The following is a 16,917-nucleotide window of genomic DNA, read 5'->3' on the forward strand; positions in this document are numbered from 1 at the left end:
GGTGAATAAATGCGAGACCAATCAGCAATGTACAGTTCCCACGGGTGAATAAATGCGAGACCACTCAGCGATGTACAAGTCCCACGGGTGAATAAATGCTAGACCAGTCAGCAATGACCAGGTCCCAAGGGTGAATAACAGCTAGACCAGCCAACAAAGCACAGGTCCCTTGGGTAAATAAATGCTAAACGAGTCTGCAATGTACAGGTCCCACGGGTGAAAAAATGCTAGACGAGTCAGCAATGTACAGGTCACACAGGTGAATAAATGCTAGACCAGTCAGCAATGTACAGGTCCCACGGGTGAATAAATGCGAGACCAATCAGCAATGTACAGTTCCCACGGATGAATAAAAGCGAGACCACTCAGCAATGTACAGGTCCTACGGGTGAATAAATGCTAGACCAGTCAGCAAAGCACAGGACCCACGGGGGAATAAAAGCTCGACCAGTCAGCAATGCACCGATCAAACGGGTGAATAAATGCTGAATCAGCCAACTATGTACAGGTCCCACGGGTGAATAAATGCCACACCAGTCAGCAATGCACAGCTCCCATGGGTGAATAGATCCTAGAACAGCCAACAATGCACAGGTCCCACAGGTGAATAAATGCTAGATCGGACAGCAATGTACAGGTCCCACGGGTGAATAAATGCTAGACCAGTCAGCAATGTACAGGTTCCACGGGTGAATAAATGCGAGACCAGTCAGCAATGTACAGGTCCTACGGGTGAATAAATGCTCGACCAGTCAGCAATGCACAGGTCCCACGTGTGCATAGTTGCTGTACCAGTCAGCAATGTCCCGCTCCCATGGGTGATTAAATGCGAGTCCAGTCAGCAAGGTACATGTCCCAATGGTGAGTAAATGGTCGACCAGTCAGCAATGCACAAGTCCCATGGGTGAATAAATGCTAGACCAGTAAGCAATGCACAGGTCCTACGGGTGAATAAATAACAGGCCAGCCAAAAATGTACAGGTCGCAGGGGTGCATAAATGCTGGACCAGTCCGAAATGTACAGGTCCCACAGGTGAATAATTGCAAGACCAGCAAACGCTGTACAGGTACCAAGGGTGAATAAATGCCAGACCAGTCAGCAATGTATAGGTCCCACGGGTGAATAAATGCTAGAGCAGTCAGCAATGGACAAGTCCCAAGGGTGAATGAATGCTAGACCTTTCAGCAATGTACATGTCGCATGGATGAATAAATGTGAGACTAATCAGCAATGTACAGGTCCCACGGGTGAATAAATGCTAGACCAGTCAGCAATGCACACGTCCCACGGGTGAATAAATGCTAGACCAGTCAGCAATGCACAGGTCCCACGGGTGAATAAATGCTGGACCAGTCAGCAATGTACAGGTCCCACGGGTGAATAAATGCTCGATCAATCAGAAATGTACAGGTCCCACAGGTGACTAATTGAGAGACCAGCCAACAATGTACAGGTGCAATGGGTGAATAACTGCTACACCAGTCAGCAATGTACAGGTCCCACAGTTGATTAAATGCTAGACCAGCAAGCAATATCCAGGTCCCAAGGGCGAATTAATGCTAGACCAGTCAGCAATGCACAGGTCCCACGGGTGAATAAATGCTAGACCAGTCAGCAATGACCAGGTCCCAAGGGTGAATAAATGCTAGACCAGTCAGCAATGTACAGGTCACACGGGTGAATAAGTGCTAGACCAGTCAGCAATGCACAGGTTCCATGGGTGAATAAATGCTAGACCAGCCAACAATGCACAGATGCCACGGGTGAATAAATGCTAGACCAGTCAGCAATTCACAGGTCCCACGAGTGAATAATTGCTAGACCAGTCAGCAATGTACAGGCCCCACGGGTGACTAAATGCTAGACCAGTCAGTAATGTACAGGTCCCATGGGTGAATAAATGCTAGATCAATCAGCAATGTACAGGTCCCACGGGTAAATAAATGCTAGACCAGTCAGTAATGTACAGGTTCCATGGGTGAATAAATGCTAGACCAGTCAGTAATGTACAGGTCCCATGGGTGAATAAATGCTAGTACAGTCAGCAGTGTGCAGCTCCCATGGGTAAATAAACGTTTGACCAGTCGGTAAGGTACATGTCCCACTGTTGAATAAATGCTAGATCAATCAGCCAACAATGTATATTGACCACCGATACTCCTGCCGACTTCGTCTGCAGGGAATGCAGTCAGATCCTGATCCTCACCGAACGAGTTAGGGAACTGGATCTGGAGTTGGATGAACTGAGGATTATTCGAGAGGCTGAGAGGGTGATTGATAGAAGCTACAGGGACATAGTTACGCCGGAGAACAGAGGTAGCTGGGTAACAGTTAGAGGTGGGAAGGGGAAGAAGCAGGCAGTGCAGGGTTCCCCTGTGGTCGTTCCCCTAAAAAATAAATATACAGCTTTGGAAACTGTTGGGGGGGACAGCGTTGCAGGTGTAAGCTGCAGTGAAGGGGTCTGTGGTTCTGAGACTCAGAAGGGAAAGGGGGAGAGGAGGAGAGCGCTAGTTATAGGGGACTCTCTAGTTAGAGGGACGGACAGGCGGTTCTGTGGACATGGGCGAGACTCACGGATGGTTTGTTGCCTCCCGGGTGCTAGGGTCCGAGACGTCTCAGACCGTGTCTTCAGAATCCTTAAGGGGGAGGGTGTGCAGCCAGAAGTCGTGGTGCACATTGGCACCAACGACATAGGTAGGAAGAGGGGTGGGGAGGTCATTCAAGAGCTCAAGGAGTTAGGCTGGAAGCTAAAAGCTAGGACAGACAGAGTCGTCATCTCTGGGTTGTTGCCGGTGCCACGTGACAGTGAGGCAAAGAATAGGGAGAGAGTGCAGTTGAACACGTGGCTGCAAGGCTGGTGTAGGAGGGAGGGCTTCAGATATTTGGACAATTGGACTGCATTCTGGGGAAGGTGGGACCTGTACAAACAGGACGGGTTGCACCTGAACCAGAAGGGCACCAATATCCTGGGGGGTAGGTTTGCTAGCACTCTTCGGGGGGGTTTAAACTAATTTGGCAGGGGGATGGGATCCGGACTTGTAGTCCAGCAAGTAGGTTAGCTGTTTGTCAGGATGCCCAAGACTGTAGGGGGGCTGTGGAGAAGGTAGCACTGACAGGGACTACTAGCGGACACAGAGATGGGCTCAAGTGCGTATACATCAACGCAAGGAGTATCAGAAATAAGGTGGGTGAACTTAAGGCGTGGATCGGTACCTGGGACTACGATGTTGTGGCCATCACGGAAACGTGGATAGAAGAGGGACAGGAATGGTTGTTGGAGGTTCCTGGTTACAGGTGTTTCAGTAAGATTAGGGAGGGTGGGAAAAAAGGAGGGGGGGTGGCATTGCTAATTAGAAATGGTATAACGGCTGCAGAAAGGAAGTTTGAGGGGGATCTGCCTCTGGAGGTAGTATGGGCTGAAGTCAGAAATAGGAAAGGTGCAGTCACCTTGTTGGGTGTTTACTATAGGCCCCCCAATAGCAGCAGAGATGTGGAGAAACAGATTGGGAAACAGATTTTGGAAAGGTGCAGAAGCCACAGGGTCGTAGTCATGGGCGACTTCAACTTCCCAAATATTGATTGGAAGCTCTTTAGATCAAGTAGATTGGATGGGGCGGTGTTTGTGCAGTGTGTCCAGGAAGCTTTTCTAACGCAGTATGTAGATTGTCCAACCAGAGGGGAGGCCATATTGGATTTGGTACTCGGTAATGAACCGGGACAAGTGGTGGGCTTGTTAGTGGGTGAACATTTTGGTGATGGTGACCACAATTCTGTGACTTTCACCTTGGTTATGGAGAGAGATAGGTGCGCACAACAAGGTAGATTTTATAATTGGGGGAAGGGAAATTACGATGCTGTAAGGCAGGATTTGAGGAGCATACGTTGGGAGCATAGGCTGTCAGGGAAGGATGTGGTGGAAATGTGGAACTTTTTCAAAGAGCAGATACGACGTGTCCATGATATGTATGTACCTATCAGGCAGGAAAGAAATGGTCGTGTGAGGGAGCCTTGGTTGACGAGAGAGGTTGAATGTCTGGTAAAGAGGAAGAAGGAGGCTTACATAAGGTTGAGGAAACAGGATTCAGACAGAGCAGTGGAGGGATACAGGATAGCCAGAAGGGACCTGAAGAAAGGGATTAGGAGAGCTAAGAGAGGGCATGAAAAATCGTTGGCGGATAGGATCAAGGATAACCCCAAGGCATTTTATGCGTATGTGAGAAACCAGAGAATGACGAGAACGAGGGTAGGTGCGATCAAGGACAGTAGTGGGAGACTGTGTATTGAGTCGGAAGAGATAGGAGAGGTCTTGAACAAGTACTTCTCTTCAGTATTTACGAACGAGAGGGACCGTATTGTAGAAGAGGAGAGTGTGAAATGGACTGGTAAGCTAGAAGAGATACCTGTTAGAAAGGAAGATGTGTTGGACATTTTGAACAACTTGAGGATAGACAAGTCCCCCGGGCCTGACGGGATATATCCTAGGATTATGTGGGAAGCAAGAGAGGAAATTGCAGTACCGTTGGCAATGATCTTCTCGTCTTCACTGGCAAAGGGGGTGGTACCAGGGGACTGGAGAGTAGCGAATGTTGTGCCCCTGTTCAAAAAAGGGAATAGGGATAACCCCGGGAATTACAGGCCTGTTAGTCTTACTTCTGTGGTAGGCAAAGTAATGGAAAGGGTACTGAGGGATAGGATTTATGAGTATCTGGAAAGACACTGCTTGATTAGGGACAGCCAGCACGGATTTGTGAAGGGTAGGTCTTGCCTTACAAGTCTTATTGAATTCTTCGAGGAGGTGACCAAGCATGTGGATGAGGGAAGAGCAGTGGATGTAGTGTACATGGATTTCAGTAAGGCATTTGATAAGGTTCCCCATGGTAGGCTTATGCGGAAAGTCAGGAGGCATGGGATAGAGGGAAATTTGGCCAATTGGATAGAAAACTGGCTAACCGGTCGAAGGCAGAGAGTGGTGGTCGATGGTAAATACTCAGCCTGGAGCCCAGTTACAAGTGGAGTTCCGCAGGGATCAGTTCTGGGTCCTCTGCTGTTTGTAATTTTTATTAATGACTTAGATGAGGGAGTCGAAGGGTGGGTCAGTAAATTTGCAGATGATACGAAGATAGGTGGAGTTGTGGACAGTGAGGAGGGCTGTTGTCGGCTGCAGAGGGACTTAGATATGATGCAGAGCTGGGCTGAGGAGTGGCAGATGGAGTTCAACCCTGCCAAGTGTGAGGTTGTCCATTTTGGAAGAACAAATAAGAATGCGGAATACAGGGTTAATGGTAGGGTTCTTAGTCAGGTGGAGGAACAGAGGGATCTTGGGGTCTATGTACATAGATCTTTGAAGGTTGCCACTCAGGTGGATAGAGTTTGTAAGAAGGCCTATGGAGTATTATCGTTCATTAGCAGAGGGATTGAATTCAAGAGTCGTGAAGTGATGTTGCAGCTGTACAGGACTTTGGTTAGGCCACAGTTGGAGTACTGTGTGCAGTTCTGGTCGCCTCACTATAGGAAAGATGTGGAAGCTTTGGAGAGGGTGCAGAGAAGATTTACCAGGATGTTGCCTGGAATGGAGAGGAAGTCGTACGAGGATAGGTTGAGAGTTCTCGGCCTTTTCTCGTTGGAACGGCGAAGGATGAGGGGTGACTTGATAGAGGTTTATAAGATGATCAGAGGAATAGATAGAGTAGACAGTCAGAAACTTTTTCCCCAGGTACAACAGAGTGTTACAAGGGGACATAAATTTAAGGTGAAGGGTGGAAGGTATAGGGGAGATGTCAGGGGTGGGTTCTTTACCCAGAGAGTGGTGGGGGCATGGAATGCGCTGCCTGTGGGAGTGGTGGAGTCGGAATCATTGGCGACCTTTAAGCGGCATTTGGATAGGTACATGGATGGGTACTTAATCTAGGTTAGAAGTTCGGCACAACATCGTGGGCCGAAGGGCCTGTTCTGTGCTGTATTGTTCTATGTTCTATAGGTCCCACGGGTGAATAAGTGCAAGACCAGCCAGCAATGCACAGGTCCCACGGGTGAATAAATGCTAGACCAGCCAACAAACCACAGGTCCCATGTGTAAATAAATGCTAAACGAGTCAGCAATGTACAGGTCCCACGGGTGAATAAATGCTAGACCAGTCAGCAATGACCAGGTCCCAAGGGTGAATAAATGCTAGACCAGTCAGCAATGTACAGGTCACACGGGTGAATAAGTGCTAGACCAGTCAGCAATGCACAGGTTCCATGGGTGAATAAATGCTAGACCATGCCAACAAACCACAGGTCCCATGTGTAAATAAATGCTAAACGAGTCAGCAATGTACAGGTCCCACGGGTGAATAAATGCTAGACCAGTCAGCAATGACCAGGTCCCAAGGGTGAATAAATGCTAGACCAGTCAGCAATGTACAGGTCACACGGGTGAATAAGTGCTAGACCAGTCAGCAATGCACAGGTTCCATGGGTGAATAAGTGCTAGACCAGCCAATAATGTATAGGTCCCATGGGTGATTAAATGCTTGACCAGTCAGCAATGCACTGCTCGCATGGGTGAATAAATGCTAGACCAGCCAACAATGCACAGGTCCCATGAGTAAATAAATGCAAAACGAGTCATTAATGTACAGGTCCCACGGGTGAATAAATGCTAGACCAGTCAGCAAGGTACAGGTCACACGGGTGAATAAATGCTAGACCAGTCAGCAAGGTGCAGGTCACACGGGTGAATAAATGCTAGACGAGTCAGCAAGGTACAGGTCACACGAGTGAATAAATGCTTGATCAGTTAGCAATGTACAGTCCCACGGGTGAATAAATGCTAGACCAACCAACAATGTATAGGTCGCATGAGTGAATAAATGCTAGACCAGTCAGCAATGTACAGGTCCCACAGGTGAATATATTCTAGACCAGTCAGCAATGTACAGCTCCCACGCATGAATAAATGCTAGACCAGTCAGCAATGACCAGGTCCCATGGGTGAATAAATGCTTGACCAGTCAGCAATGCACAGCTCCCACGGTTGAATAAATGCTAGACCAGTCAGCAATGTACCGGTCCCATGGGTGAATAAATGCTAGACCAGTCAGCAATGTACAGGTCGCATGGTTGAATAAATGCTAGACCAGTCAGCAATGTACAGGTCCCACGGGTGAATAAATGCTAGACCAGTCAGCAATGTACCGGTCCCACGGGTGAATAAATGCTAGACCAGTCAGCAAAGTACAGGTCGCACGGTTGAATAAATGCTAGACCAGTCAGCAATGTACAGGTCACACGGGTGAATAAATGCCAGACCAGCCAACAAAGCACAGGTCCCATGGGTAAATAAATGCTAAATGAGTCAGCAATGTACAGGTCCCACGGGTGAATAAATGCCAGACCAGTCAGCAATTCACAAATCCCACGGGTGAATAAGTGCTCGACCAGCCAAGAATGTATAGGTCCCACAGGTGAATAAATGCCAGACCTTTCAGCAATGTACAGGTCCCACGGGTGAATAAATGCTAGACCAGTCAGCAATTTACAGGTCCCATGGGTGAATAAATGGTAGACCAGCCAGCAATGCACAGGTCCCATGGGTAAATAAATGCTAAACAAGTCAGCAATGACCAGGTCCCACGGGTGAATAAGTGCTAGACCAGCCAACAATGTATAGGTCCCACGGGTGAATAAATGCTTGACCCAGTCAGCAATGTACAGGTCCCATGGGTGAATTAATGCTTGACCAGTCAGCAATGCACTGGTCCCACGGGTGAATAAATGCCAGACCAGCCAAGAAAACACAGGTCCCGTGGGTAAATAAATGCTAAACGAGTCAGCAATGTACATGTACCACTGTTGAATAAATGCTAGACCAGCCAGCAATGCACAGGTCCCACGGGTGAATAATTGCTAGACCAGTCAGCAATGTACAGGTCCCAAGGGTGAATAACTGATCCAGAATCTGGTTTCCAGCATCTGCCGTCATTGTTTTTACCCAGTCAGCAATGTACAGGTCCCACGGTTGAATAAATGTTCCACCAGTCAGCAATGCACAGGTTCCATGGTGAATAATTGCAAGACCAGTCAGCAAAGTGACAGGTCCCACGGGTGAATAAATGACAGACCAGCCAACAAAGCACAGGTCCCAGGGGTGCATAAATGCTGGACCAGTCCGTAATGTACAGGTCCCACAGGTGAATAATTGCAAGACCAGTCAGCAATGCACAGGTCCCAAGGGTGAATAAGTGCTAGAGCAGTCAGCAATGGACTGGTCCTACAGGTGAATAATTGCTAGACCAGTCATCAATGTCCAGGTCCCACGGGTGAATAAATGCCAGACCAGTCAGCAATGTACAGGTCCCACGGGTGAATAAATGCTAGACCAGTCAGCAATGTACAGGTCCCACTGGTGAATAATTGCTAGACCAGTCATCAATGTCCAGGTCCCACGGGTGAATAAATGCTAGACCAGTCAGCAATGTACAGGTCCCATGGGTGAATAATTGCTAGACCAGTCAGCAATGTACAGGTCCCACGGGTGAATAAAAGCTAGATCAGTCAGCAATGCACAGGTCCCATGGGTGAATAATTGCTAGACCAGTCATCAATGTCCAGGTCCCACTGTTGAATAAATGCAAGGCCAGTCAGCAATGACCAGGTCCCACGGGTGAATAAATGCTAGACCAGTCAGCAATGACCAGGTCCCACGGGTGAATAATTGCTAGATCAGTCAGCAATGCACAGGTCCCACGGGTGAATAACTTCTAGACCAGTCAGCAATGCATCGGTCCAACGGGTGAATAAATCCTAGACCAGCCAACAATGTACAGGTCCCACGGGTGAATAAATGCCACACCTGTCAGCAATGCACAGCTCCCATGGGTGAATAAATCCTGGAACAGTCAGCAATGTACAGGTCCCACGGGTGAATATATGCCAGACCAGTCAGCAATGTACAGGTCCCACGGGTGCATAGTTGCTATACCAGTCATCAATGTACCGGCCCCCTGGGTGCATAGTTGCTATACCAGTCAGCAATGTACAGATCCCAAGGGTGAATACATGCTAGACCAGTCAGCAATGTACAGGTCCTATGGGTGAATAAATGCTAGACCATTCAGCAATGTACAGGTCCCACGGATGAATCAATGATAAAGATGCCCAATGGCACAAGCAGGATTGGTCATGAGGTAATAGGAGAGCAGGCAACCTTGGACAAGGATGTAGGTCTTAAGAAGAAGTGTAGAGGAGAAAGAAAGTGTGAGAGGGAGAGTGAGACCGTGAGATTGGGATTGGGAATTTCTGAGTTTAACATACTAAATTAGCTGAAGTAGGTGATTTGTCCATCAAGCCTGTTCTGACTTTAAATAAGATTGTGACTGACCTGAGAGTGCTGCTAAATTTCACAGTCCGATCTATTCCTGATAATCCTTGACTTCCCTGCCTAACAAGAACCTATTGACCTTGACGTTAAAAAATGGGAAGATGTTGGGCTAGTGGTATTATTGCTGGGCTCACATCTTGGGTAGCAGGGCTCCTGTCCTGCCTTGCCAGATGATGGACTTTGAATTCAATAAGTATCTAGTCATGGCCTACATGTGACTCCAGATCCACAGCAAATGTGGTTGACTCTTTAACTGTTTTCTGGGCAATTAAGGATGGGTAATCCTTAGTTGGAGGCTCCCCCCACCTTGTCTCAGTCAAATTCCTCGAACTCAGCACCGCCCTCCAACCACAAGGGATGAACTCAGATTTCTCCAGTTTCCTCATTTCCCCTCCCCCCACCTTGTCTCAGTCAAATCCCTCGAATTCAGCACCATCTTCCTAACCTGCAATCATTTTCCTGACCTCTCTGCCCCCACCCCACTCCGGCCTATCACCCTCACCTTGACCTCCCTCCACCTATCGCATTTCCAAAGCCTCTCCCCCAAGTCCATCCTCCCTACCTTTTATCTTAGCCTGCTGGACACACTTTCCTCATTTCTGAAGAATGGCTTCTGCCCGAAACGTCGATTCTCCTGCTCCTTGGATGCTGTCTGACCTGCTGCGCTTTTCCAGCAACACATTTTCAGCTCTGATCTCCAGCATCTGCAATCCTCACTTTCTCCTCCACCATCCTGAAGCCATGCCAAAGGCACACAACAAACTGAAGGGAAAAAAAATCCATCATCTCTCTCCTGAAAGGTGATCCTTAATTTTCAAAGTGTCCTCCAGTTTTAAGCCATGAAAATAACCAATCTTTCCACATTCATCGTATCAAAATCATTCAGGATCTTACACTTCAATCAAAAAATCATCTCCCATTTTTCTAATCCCCAGTGGAAGCAAATTCAAATTATCCAATATTTTCTCATAAGGCATCCATTTATTCTCTACTGATTTGGTTGGAATCCAAACTGGATCTAAACCTTGGGACAGTTACCAGAGAGTATCGTGGTTAAAGAAGGCAGCTCACCATCACCTTCTCAAGGACAATTCAGGATTGAGCAATCAAGCAAGCCAGTCTCACATCCTGCCAAAGCATTTAGAAGAACATCAGTCACAAACAGCAGCTACTAAGGGTAAAGCAATGAAAATGAGGGATGGGGTAGGAGCCAGAATAAGGTAAATTCGTGGGATTCGTGGGTCAGGAGAACTTTACAGAGGGAGATAGTTGAAAGCAAGTATGGGAATCGTAAAATTCAAGTCACAAAACTGAATGATTTCTGAAAACAATGTAGTTTTGATTTTACCAGGATAAGGAACAATTCCCTTTTCTTTTTTCCAGCCAGTTGGTGACATAGTGATCACTGGATAATACAGAGCTGGTGTGCTCGGGACATGGGTTTGGACCTTATCATGGTAGATTCACGATGTGGAGGTGCTGGTGTTGGACTTGAGTGGACAAGTTCAGAAGTCACCTGACACCAGATTATAGTCCAACAGGCTATAATATGCACAAGGTCTCTTCCCCACAGCTCTCTGTGGCAAGGAACTCCAAAGACTGAAAGCCCTCTGATTGAGAAAGTTCATGTTCATCTTAGTCTTAAACTGGTGCCCATTTAATTGTGGTTTTAGCGAACTTTATTTGGGGCCTGGCCATAACACTACAAACATGGAGAAAATGTTAAGATTCAAAAGAATCCTGCAGCTCTGCTTCCCGTGTAAAGATGTGTTTTTGTGCAGTTTTACATGGAGAAAATTACTCAGTGTTGCCTTGAGGGTTACTGAGCATCGACAATGGGTGAAAGAGTATTTAATTATTCATCCACTCGGCTGATCTGTCGATGTAAACAGTCTGCTGTCGTTGGTTGGCAGGAGGGTACGCTCAGAAGTCTGCAATGAATCATTGAGCAGGTTTGCTGGAGAAAGTCACAAGGGAGAACTGAAATGACTGTTTGCATTAGTTACAGGTGCTTCACTCTCACATCAAAATCTGCTGGATCATTCATTCCTGTGGTGACTGAGTTCTGAACACAACAATCGCTTCAGGGGTCCGGTGTCAGCCACACACTTACATTCCGTCCAGCAGTGATGAGCTGCTTAATGCTGGGTGTTTTGGCTTGGGACAGAACACTCCTGGTGGACCACTCTCTTGGCACTGGATTTGGAGGATCTTGTGAGGCATCATAGAATCATCAAGTCATAGAGTCATACAGCGCATAAACCAGTCTGTGCCAACCATAATCCCAAACTAAACTAGTCCCACCTGACTGCGCTTGAACCATATCCCTCCAAACATTTCTTATTCATGGACTTAGCCAAATGTCTTTCAAATGTTGTAAATCCATCACTTCCTTTGGAAGTTCATTGGAAACATGAACAACTCTCTGTGTGAAAAAGTTACCCCTCATGTTTTCTTTAAAGCTCTTTCCTCTCACCTTAAAAAATATTCCTGCTAGTTTTGAAATCCCCTCCCCCCCGGGGAATGAAATCCAGCCATTCGCTTTATCTATACCCCTCACGATTTTATAAACCTTCATAGGAACATTCCTCAACACTCCAGTGAAACAGTCCCAGTTTATCCAACCTTTCATTATTAACTCAAACCCTCTATTCCCAGCAACATTCTGGTAAATCTCCTCTGAACCCTCTGCAGTAGGTATCCTTCCTATAACAGGGTGACCAGAACTGGACACAGTACTCTAGAGGAAGTTTCACCAATGCCCTGTACAACCTCAACTTAATGCTCCTATACCCATAGATCTGAGTAATGAAGGCAAGCATGCATGTGCTTTCTGTAGGTTGTCCAAGACTGAAACAAATAGTAGCATAGGGATCACTCCCATCCAGTAAACCTTAACCATACCCATGTCTGAGATCCTGCTTTTGAAAAAAAATACCATGTGCTCAACTGCTCTCTGATGGTACTGTCACCTCCTGCCTAATAAAGTGTTATCTTGTAAGTAGTACACACTGCTGCTACTGAGTGGCAGTGGTGAAGGGTGTGGATGAAGCTTAGTGGAGTCAGGAGGGGAGTTACTCAATATAGTATTCCAAGCTTCTGACCTGCTCTTGTCACAACCATATTTATCTGGCTAGTCCAGTTTATCAATGGTAACCTCCAGGATGTTGATAGTGGGGGATTCAGTGATGATAACACCATTGAATGTCAAGGACAGGGATTAGATTTAGATGATCATTGACTGGATTTTGTGTGGCACAAATGTTACTTACTACTTTTCAGCCAAAGTCTGGATATTGTCCATGTTTTGCTGTAGAGAATAGTAAAATGGCTTAAAAACCCTGTTTAAGAAAGGAAGGAGGCAGAAGACAGGAAATTACAGGCTGGTTAGCCTAACCTCGGTCATTGATAGGATTTAGAGTCTATTGTTAAAGATGAGATTGCCAAGCACTTGGAAGTGCATGGTAAAATTGGATTGAGTCAGCAAGGCTTCATCATCAAGGGGAGGTCATACCTGACAACATTTAGACAAAGTTAGACTAGTTAGACAAAGGAGAAGCAGAGAATGTGATCTATTGGATTTCCAAATGGCCTTTGACAAGGTATCACACAGGAAGGTGTTAAATAAGATAAGAACCCATGGTGCTGGGGCAAGATACCAGGATGGATAGAGGATTGGCTGACTGGCAGAAGGCAGAAGACAGAGAGTGGGATAAAGGGGTCTTTTTCAGGCTGACAGTTGGAGGCTAGCAGAGTTGAGACCAGGAGTCAGTTTAGAGACCATTAATATTCACATTACATATTAACAACCTGGATAAAGGGAACTGAGGGCACTGTTGCTAAGTTTGCAGATGACAGAAAGATAAGTGGATGGACAGATAGTATTGAGGGAGACTGCAGAAGGACTTAGACAGGCTAAGAGAGTGGGCAAAGATGTAGCAGATGGAATACAAAGTGGGAAAGTGTGAGGTTATGCACTTTGGTAGGAAGACTAGAAGTGTGGAGTATTTTCAAAATGGGGAAAGATTTTGGAACTCTGAAGTTCAAAAGGATTTGGGATCCCTAATTCAGAATTCTCTAAAGGTTGACATGCAGGTTCAGTTGATGGTTAGGAAGGCAAATGTAACGTTGGCATTCATTTTGAAAGGGTTAGAATACAAGGAGAAATGCATGTCCGTGGCTATATACGGCTCTGGTCAGACCGCATTTGGAATATCGTGAGTAGTTGGGGTCCCGTATCTAAGGGAGGAGGTGCTGGACTGGAGGGGATCCAGAGCAGGTTTCCAAGAATGATCTCGAGGAAGAACAGATTGACATACGAGGAATGGTACAGGAAATCTGGTTTGGTTATAGATGGAGATGGAAGGATGAGAGGGGTATCTGATTGAATCTTACAGAACACTGACAGGCCTGGACAGAGTGTGCATGGAGAAGGTGTTTCCACTAGTATGAGAGTCTAGGATCCAGGGGCACAGCCTCAGGGGGGAAGGGACAACCTTTAGAACTGAGATGAAGAGAAATTTCTTCAGCCAGAGGGTGGTGAATCTGTGGAACTCATTGCTGCAGAAGGCTGTGGAGGCCAAGTCATTGAGTGTATGTAAGACAGAGATAGATAGGTTATTGGCTGATTTTCACCTCAGTACCATTTTTCCTGTGTCTAAGCTGATGTTTAAAACGCCCAGCAGGTGTCATTTCACCCACTAAACTCTGGTTAGAAGCTTACAACCTCCATAGGTTTTTTCCAGTTTGCCTGTGCCTGAGGTGCCCGGGTCTGGCTGCTGTGAGACATGTGGAATGTCTCTGTCACGCTGGAGAAAGTGAGGACTGCAGATGCTGGCAGAGTCGTGAGTGTGGTGCTGGAAAAGCGCAGCAGGTCAGGCAGCATCCGAGGAGCAGGAAAATCAACGTTTCGGGTCATGAAGGGCTCTTGCCCGAAATGTCGACTCTGCTGCCCCTTGAATGCTGCCTGACCTGCCGTGTTTGCACTACATGGACCTCAGGTCACAGTCCTCCATCCACAACACTGTACAACATCTGTGATTTATAAATATCAACTGACTACAGATATTTACGATCATTTATTTGAACAATGCAAGGAGAGCTTTACCTTTGTTATTTGACCAAAGCAACATCCTCTTGAATCTTTTCTGCACCCTTTCAAATTTAACATCTTTCCTGTCGTGGGGAGACCAGAATTAGAATCTAAACCACAAAGTTCACTCCATACAAAATTGAACCGGCCTTCCAATTCTAATTGGGAAGTATCATTTAACTCTTACTGTCTAAAAACCTAAACTTTTCTTAACCATCCTCAGGGAAGTCATTCTTCTTAACCTTATACCCACCATCAAAGCCAATGGAGATCAGCTTATCCAAGTATAAGCACAAACCTGACTTAACCCATTCAATTACCATAGAGCTACACACTCATTGCTGTCTTCCCAGTCAAAGTCAGGGTCCATTGATCTCTTAAGCTGCTATTAGTGCAACTGTAACAATATGAAAAGGCTTGTTTTACACTGCAGGCATGTCATCTCCTTGATGGACTAATCATATCTGTCAGAGTTTCCAGACAGCCAATCTGTGTTGTCATGGGAATGTAGCTGCTTTTAATTGCTGTCCTGTTGATAATGCTGTTCTTTGAATATAATTTAATGACTTCAATTTTAATTGTACTATTTCTTTAATCCCATTGTTCTACAATTAAACTCACCCATAAAACAGACAGGCAAAACAGACTCTGAACTCAATATCAAGGTGAAGCAATGTGTATAATTGTTTTTGTGATTACTGGTTACCTGCATCCTAACAGTACACCCATCAGTCCTTGTGAAGTTATTTAACTAACCATTTCTTCAGTTCACAGATTGATAGACTGGTGTGGCACTGACGAAGGTAATTCAGCTAATCAAGCCTGCCTCTCGCCTTGGAAAAAGTCCAACTAATTCTACTCTTGTCTTTTTGAATTCAATAAAAAAAATCTGCAATTACGAATCTCAGGGTAATCTGCACAAGAGTAGGAGGGTCAGAGGCGTACAGCATGAAAACAGGCCCTTCAGCCCAACTCGCCCATGACACTCAGTTTTAAACAAGTCCCATTTGCAATGTCCTTTGGGAAGGAAATCAGCCATCCTTAGCTGGCCTGGACTATACCTAACTCCAAATCAACAACAATGTGATTGTCCCTTCACTGCCCTCTGGACAATTGGGGAGGGGCAATACATTTTGGAGTTGTTGTGGGTATTTTCACTGAGCAGGGATGTTGGTTTGCAGATGTTTCGCCCCCTTTCTAAGTAAACGTCTGCAAACCAACTTCCCAGCTCGGCTGATGTACCCACAACAACTGCAACCAACACCCAAGCTACCAACCTTAAGCAAACTTTGAATAAATGTTGGCCTAGCCAGTGATACCCAGATTCTGTGATTGAATATAAATTCTCACCTTGTCTAGCAGTTTCTTCCATTTTAATCAGATACGGCACAGGAAGGAGCATGGTTAGCTTAGTTGGCTGGACAGCTGGTTTCTGGTTCAAAGTGAGACCAACAGCATGAACTGAATTCCTGCATCAGCTGTGGTTACCATGAAGGTCCCACCTTCTCAACCTAGTCCCTTGCCTGAGATATGGTAACCCTCAGGTTAAAGTTACCACCAGTCATCACTCCCTCTAGTAAGAGAGCAGTCTGTGGTCCGCTCAGATTATGGTGACTTTTACAGTAAGCCCGCATTTAACATTGATCCACTTAACATTGTTTCATAAAGTGAAACCCTGACCATGTGACCATTCAACTTGAGTGAAGTCTGACACAAAGCTTGTGATTTCAAATAAATCTGTTGGACTATAATCTGGTGTCATGTGACTCCTGTACTTGTCCACCCCAGTCCAACACCGGCATCGCCACATCCTTATAAAAAAAAGGAATCAAACAGCCAGAGTTAGCGCGGGCTTCGGAGAGAAGGAGGTGGCTCGGGAAATAACAATGGGAAACCAGGAAATGACAGAGGAGTTGAATAAATCCATTGCCTCAATCTTCACAGTAGAAGACAGAAATCGCAATCCAAACTTAATAAATAGTCAAGGGGCAAAAGGAGGAGAGGAAATACAGCCAATAACTATCACTACAGAAAAGGTACGAGGGAAACGAATGAAACTAAAAGTTCATGAATCCCCTGACATCTATCCCCATGCATCCTCGGATATTAAAGGAAGTAGCTACAGAAATACTGGACGGACTGGTAGAAATCTTCCAGGAATTCTTGGATTCTGGAAATTCTAGAGGATTAGAAAAATGCCAATGTAATACTACTCTTGAAAAAGGGAAGACAACAAAGAAAAGGTTACTATAGGCCAGTTACGTAACATCTATTCTTGGGAAAATGTTAGGGTCTATTCCAAAGGGTGCAGGAGCAGTGAATTTAGAAATACAATCAAGAGAGTCAGAACTGTTTCATGAAGGGAAAATCATGCCTGACAGATATATTGGAATTCTTTGAGGTGGTAACTAGCAGGGCAGATAAAAGAGGAAATTGTGGGTATAATATATTTGGATTTTC

Source organism: Chiloscyllium plagiosum, unplaced genomic scaffold, assembly GCF_037043375.1.
Source record: "Chiloscyllium plagiosum isolate Xiang-an unplaced genomic scaffold, Cpla_swu_hap1 HiC_scaffold_4, whole genome shotgun sequence".
In the NCBI taxonomy this organism is placed as follows: domain Eukaryota; kingdom Metazoa; phylum Chordata; class Chondrichthyes; order Orectolobiformes; family Hemiscylliidae; genus Chiloscyllium; species Chiloscyllium plagiosum.